Source organism: Schistocerca nitens, chromosome 10 (assembly GCF_023898315.1).
Source record: "Schistocerca nitens isolate TAMUIC-IGC-003100 chromosome 10, iqSchNite1.1, whole genome shotgun sequence".
Taxonomy (NCBI): Eukaryota; Metazoa; Arthropoda; class Insecta; order Orthoptera; family Acrididae; genus Schistocerca; species Schistocerca nitens.
In genome coordinates, this window is record NC_064623.1 from 211,525,118 (window position 1) to 211,532,025 (window position 6,908).

At 43.6% G+C, this 6,908-nt stretch overlaps 1 protein-coding gene across 1 annotated transcript in view; it reads right to left on the reverse strand.

Annotated features, from left to right (window-relative positions):
- LOC126210446 (arylalkylamine N-acetyltransferase 1-like) overlaps positions 1 to 4,759 on the reverse strand; it is a 66,415-nt gene extending 61,656 nt beyond the window's left edge. Inside the window, exon 1 of the mRNA XM_049939678.1 lies at positions 4,703 to 4,759. The gene's annotated coding sequence lies outside the window, so the exon portion shown is untranslated. The remainder of the gene's footprint in view (positions 1 to 4,702) is intronic.
- Between the last annotated feature and the right edge of the window lie 2,149 nt (positions 4,760 to 6,908).

Sequence of the window (6,908 nt, forward strand, 5' to 3'; positions counted from 1 at the left end):
CATACAAGTGTGAACTGCAGAGTAGGCACATAGCTGTAGACGTGAAACGTACATTTAATGGAAATTTCAGATTTATCTACAGTGTTCGAGCATTTATGAATATTCTAGAATTAACGATTGTTTTCGAACTCTCTAGAATAGCCCAGAGTGTTCTAGATTACTCCAGAGAGTACTGTAATTCATTTGAATGATCTTGTATGTTTCAGAATGTTCTAAAATGTTTTAGAAAGGTCTAGAGACTTTTAACGTCCTAGAATATTAATTAATGTTTTGCAATGTTCTGGGTGTTCTATAAAGAGATGTATGAGTTAGTAACAGACAACTTTCTTGAAATTAGATTTAGGTGGAATACTTGAGTGGATTTAACAAACGTTAGAGCAAAATACCCTCAGACTTAAAGAAGAATATAATAATTCCAATCCCAAAGAAAGCAGGTGTTGACAGATGTCAAAATTACCGAACTATCAGTTTAATAAGTCACAGCTGCAAAATACTAACGCGAATTCTTTACAGACGAATGGAAAAACTGATAGAAGCCGACATCGGGGAAGATCAGTTTGGATTCCGTAGAAAAACACGTGAGGCAATACTGACGCTACGACTTATCTTAGAAAATAGACTAAGGAAAGGAAAACCTACATTTCTAGCATTTGTAGACTTAGAGAAAGCTTTTGACAATGCTGAGTGGAATACTCTCTTTCAAATTCTAAAGGTGACAGGGGTAAAATACAGGGAGCGAAAGGCTATTTACAATTTGTACAGAAACCAGATGGCAGTTATAAGACTCGAGGGGCATGAAAGGGATGCAGTGGTTGGGAAGGGAGTGAGACAGGGTTGTAGCCTATCCCCGATGTTATTCAATCTGTATATTGAGCAAGCAGTAAAGGAAACAAAAGAAAAATTCGGAGTAGATATTAAAATCCATGGAGAAGAAATAAAAACTTTGAAGTTCGCCGATGGCATTGTAATTCTGTCAGTGACAGCAAAGGACTTGGAAGAGCAATTGAACGGACTGGACAGTGTCTTGAAAGGAAGATATAAGATGACAATCAACAAAAGCAGAACAAGGATAATGGAATGTAGTCGAATTAAGTCGGGTGATGCTGAGGGATTTAGATTAGGAAATGAGACACTTAAAGTAGTAAAGGAGTTTTGCTATTTGGGGAGCAAAATAACTGATCAGGGTCAAAGTAGAGAGGATATAAAATGCAGACTGGCAATGGCGAGGAAAGCGTTTCTGAAGAAAAGAAATTTGTTAACATCGACTATAGATTTAAGTGTCAGGAAGTCGTTTCTGAAAGTATTTGTATGGAGTGTAGCCATGTATGGAAGTGAAACGTGGACGATAAATAGTTTGGACAAGAAGAGGATAGAAGCTTTCGAAATGTGGTGCTACAGAAGAATGCTGAAGATTAGATGGGTAAATCACATAACTAATAAGGAGGTATTGAATAGAATTGACAAGAAGAAGGGACCGGTTGGTAGGACATGTTCTGAGGCATCAAGGGATCACAAATTTAGCATTGGAGGGCAGCGTGGAAGGTAATAATCGTAGAGGGAGACCAAGAGATGAATACACTAAGCAGATTCAGAAGGATGTAGGTTGCAGTAGGTACTGGGAGATGAAGCAGCTTGCACAGGGTAGAGTAGCATGAAGAGCTGCATCAAACCATTCTCTGGACTGAAGACCACTACAACAACAACATGGTTCAAATGGCTCTAAGCACTATGGGACTTAACATCTGAGGAAATCAGTCCCTTAGACTTAGAACTACTAACATAAGGACATCACACACATCCATGCCCGATGCAGCTGCAGCACGGTTCCGGACTGAAGCGCCTAGAACCGCTCGGCCACAGCTGCCGGCTCAGTCGTATAGGGTCCAACTCGTATAGTCACTGCAGTCGATTTCGTGCTGTTAGCAAAGGCGTCAGTCATATGCTGCCATAGCCCATTTCGTCGCACTGTTCTAACGGATACGTTCGGCGTACGTCCCACATTGATTTTCGGGGCTATTTCACGGAGCGCTGCTGGTCTGTTAGCACTGACAGCTCTACGCAAACACCGCTGCTCTCGGTCTTTAAGTGAAGACCGTCGGTGACTGAGTTGCCCGTGCTCACAGGTAATACGTGAAATTTGTTGTTCTCGGCACACTCTTGACTCTGCGTATCTCGGAAATTTGAATCCCCTAACGATTTTTGGAATGGAATGTTCCATGTGTGTAGGTCCAGCTACGATTCGGTGTTCAGGGTCTATTAATTCCCGTCGCGTGGGCGTAATCACTTCGGAAACTTTTTCAAATGAATCACCCGAGTACATATGACAGTTCCGCCAATGCACTGCCCTTTTATACCTTGTGTAAGAGATATTACCACCGTCTGCGTATGTGTGTATTGCTATCCCACGACTTCTCACCTCAGCGTATTCTGCAAGTCCTGCTCTGTTTCTCGTTCCTGACATGACTTTTACGTAGGTAAGGTCAGCAATTGTAGCCTGGATTATCTTCTTGCATTTAGTGGTACTACATCGACTATGAAGTTTCCAAATTAGTCAGCTGTTAGTGTTTATTAATTTATATGTATTTTTACAGTTATTTAATATTTTTTTAGAGCTTATCTATAATGAATTAAGAATGAAATCTGGTCCCCATCCCGCGTCCGGCCATCCTGATTTAGGTTTGTGATTTCCCTAAATCGCTCCAGGCAAATGCTGGGATGGTTCCTTTGAAAGGGCACCGTCGACTTCCTTCCCCGACCTTTTCTAATCCGATGAGACCGATGATCTCGCTGTCTGGTCTCCTCCCCCAAAACAACCCAACCCTCTGGTGCAGGAAAAGATGAAAAATAGAACAGAGACAGCTCCCTAAACTATTATGTAAACTGCTGGTAGCACCGGGTCATTAAGTACATCAGAATTTGCGTGTTCATATAATCCAGAATTCCCCCTCTGCAGCAAAAGCAGAGAAACTTTGCCTGAATATGCTCCAACGTCTCCGCAGAAATCACTCACGAAGCAGACTGATTTGAAAGTTTTCACTAATATTAGTTAATGGCCAGAAAATGCAAGCTAATTTTCGAATATGAGCTTGTTAAAGAGAGGGACGACTGAACTACAGTATGGACGTGCATTTTTTCATCATCGGCTGATCATTTTCTAAGGGTTGGTTTTATGCGAAGTTAGAAAGCGGCAGGAGAGTTTTTAGGACATGGTTGTTGATTTCTCCTGTGCAATGTGCTATATTTTACTTTCCTTGCTTGCTTTTAAAAGAATAAAGAAGGGATAAGTTGTACTTGTCAGTCTGTCAGCACAACGTAGTTGAAAGGAAATGGACATTCCAACATAGACGTCAAAGGGTTTCACGAATGAACAAGAGAAGCGCCTGCCAGCGACAAAAGGCAAAAGCAATAACTGAGCAAAGAGTCCGCAACACGTGTATTTCGTTTAGTTTTGTTACCACAACCAAGATTCAAATTTCACACTAAGCCATTAATAGCAATTCAACGTAAAGGGTGCAGATGTGAGTCTCTCCGTGATGCAGAACGCCTCCATGAACAAAGGTGCACTTTCGTATTGTAATGAAAGCTACCGGAATCTTTCTGAACCGTGGGATATAGAATATGCAGCTCCTGCCAACCTCAGAAAATGAAACGAAAGAGCGGCCTCGTAAAATGTTTAAAAGCTTGACGCGACTCGTAGTGTGAAAACAAAGAACCTACTCTCCGATTTGCGGAACAAATTAATCAAGCTACGCAGCTGCAACTACACAAAGTGAAGCATTTTCGTCACTCATTGTCACATTAGGGGCACGAAGATTGCACGGAAATCGCGAAGAGTGCGGAGAGGGACAGAGCCCAATGCGGACAAGTATAATAAAGAGAATGGCAGCTGGTGGTCTACAAACGGTCTGCCGCACAGGCACCAACAACAGAACGTTGATACTTCCTGGTAGATTAAAACTGTGTGCCGGACCGAGACTCGAACTCAGGACCTTTGCCTTTCGCGGGCTGGTGCTCTACCAACTGAGCTACCGAAACACGACTCACGACTCGTCCTCACAGCTTCAGTTCAGCCAATACCTCGTCTCCTACCTTCCAAACTTCGCAGAAGCTCTCCTGCATACCTTGCAGAACTAGCACTCCTGGAAGAATGGATATTGCGGAGACATGGCTCAGCCACAGCCTAGGGGATGTTTCCAGAATGAAATTTTCACTCTGCAGCGGAACGTTGTTTTGATCCGTTTGCGTCATGCACTTTTTTTATTTGTGTTGTGTTTTTTCACAATACTCAAAAGAATATCTGCAGCTAATAGCGAAAGCTAGCAGCGAAGTGTTCAAGCAACGCGAACTCAGTACTGCAGATGACGGAATTCGTACGAAACATTTCGGTACCACATTGCACCGCTGTTTCCCTCGCGGTCATATTGGGTGTGCGAATAAAGGCTAACCGAGTAAAATCGGTCCTTTCGCCGTCTGTGAATCACTTTGTTATTCCGATTGAAGCACACACACTATTTCGGATAAGTGTACAGATTTCTACTTGGATGGATAACTGCACAGTTAAACTGCAGGCGTGCAGGCCCCTTTAGTCACCTATAAGACTCCTACATTTGCTTGCACAGAATTAGCCCACGGACGGTGAAGCATGCTCGAACAAAAGGCTTGGCGCTTGTGAAGCTTGTAGGTACTTGAGATGGGTACTCACCGATGTCGTACGACGCGGCGAACGAGAGAGGCAACACGCAGTTGCTGTTGTCGCCTCGGCTGTGAGCTGCGCGCACGGCTAAGCTGCCTGACAGGGGCGCGGTAATGACCCTCTCAGAGTTCAGTGACCTCTTCCACGTGACTGCCCTGTTCGACCTTCGACGTCGCTTTTAAGGGCTCTACACATACACGCACACATACCAACGGACCGACCGGACCGAGAAGCTTGACGTGTGTAGGCGTTTTGACCGACCGATCATCGAACTTTCCTTATCGGAATGTCGGACGGGTAGAAGCACCCCACACCCGAAATCCTACCCTCCCATCAGTCCACCCAATACATGGTTCCGTGTGAAGCGATGCCGTGCCAAGCGCCAGACAAAAGTTCGTCCTTTGTCACTGCGTACGGGATTAAATGCTGTTCTAATATAGATGATAGTGTGCGAGGCGGACGAAACTTGAAGGACAGAGTTTCTGAAGAAACTTAAAGACTGCAAACGTTTGTGGAACACGTCCTGCGAGGAGTATAGGAATATGAGAGAAATGAAGCACTTCTTCGTTTTTTTTAAAAAAAAACTCCATAATGGTTTCATCTGGCATATAGATTGAATGAAAGTCCGTAGAGTCCGCAGCTCGTGGTCGTGCGGTAGCGTTCTCGCTTCCCACGCCCGGGTTCCCGGGTTCGATTCCCGGCGGGGTCAGGGATTTTCTCTGCCTCGTGATGACTGGGTGTTGTGTGATGTCCTTAGGTTAGTTAGGCTTAAGTAGTTCTAAGTTCTAGGGGACTGATGACCGTAGCTGTTAAGTCCCATAGTGCTCAGAGCCATTTGAACCAAAGTCCGTAGACCTTCCGTATCTATGATTTTAGGCTTTATTTCCGATACGTATCGGAAATAAAGTCTAAAAACCGAAATATCGACATTTAATGGACATTAAGAGCTGACAAGTGCGAAAATTATCGCACAATCAGCAAACAGCTCATACGTCCAACTTGCTGACAAGAATAATATACAGAAGAATGGAAAATAAAATTGAGGATGTGTTAGATGATCATCAGTTTGACTTTAGAAAGGGTATAGGCGGCAGAGAGCCAATTATGATTTCGCAGTTGATAACGTAAGCAAGACTAAAGAAAATTCAAGACATATTCACAGGATTCGTCGACCTGGGAAAAGCGTTCGGCAATGTCAAATGGTGTAACATGTTCGAAATTGCCGGCCGCGGTGGTCTAGCGGTTCTGGCGCTGCAGTCCGGAACCGCGGGACTGCTACGGTCGCAGGTTCGAATCCTGCCTCGGGCATGGGTGTGTGTGATGTCCTTAGGTTAGTTAGGTTTAAGTAGTTCTAAGTTCTAGGGGACTTATGACCTAAGATGTTGAGTCCCATAGTGCTCAGAGCCATTTTTTTTGTTCGAAATTCTGAGAAAAACAGGGGTAAGCTGTAGGGAGAGACATGTAATATGCAACATGTACAAGAGCCTAAAGGCAATAAGAGTCAAAGACCAAGAACAAATCGCTCGGATTCAAAGGAGTGTAAGACAGGCACGTAGTATTTCACTTCTACTCTTCAGTCTATACATGGAAGAGACAATGACGGAAATAAAAGAAAGACTCAATCGTGGAATTAAAAGTCGAGGTGAAAGGATACCAATGATAAGATTCGCCGATGACATCGCTGTGTTCAGTGGAAGCGAAGAATTACAGAATCTGCTGAATGGAACGAACAGTCTGATGAATACAGAACATGGGTTGAGAGTAAATCGAAGAGAGACGAAAGTAATGAAAAGTAGCAGAAATGAGAGCAGCGAGATACTTTAAGATCACTATAGATGGTCACGAAGTAGACGAAGTTAAGGAATTCTGCTACTTCGCAAGGAGGAAATCGGAGGCACTGGCAAAAATGTCATTCCTGTCCAGGAGAAGTCTGCTAATATCAAACATAGGCCGTAATTTGAGAACGAAATTTCTGAGAATGTGCGTTTGGAGCGCAGCATTACATGGTAATGAAACGTGGACTGTGGAAAAACCGGAACACAAGAAAATCGGAGCACTTGAGATGTGGTGCTACAGACGAATGTTGGAAATTGACTGATAAAGTAAGGAATGAGGAGACTGTGCGCGGGATTGAAGAGGAAAGGCATAAATGGAAAACACTGACACAAGAAGGGACAGGATAATAGAACATCTGTTAAGACATCAGGGAATAACT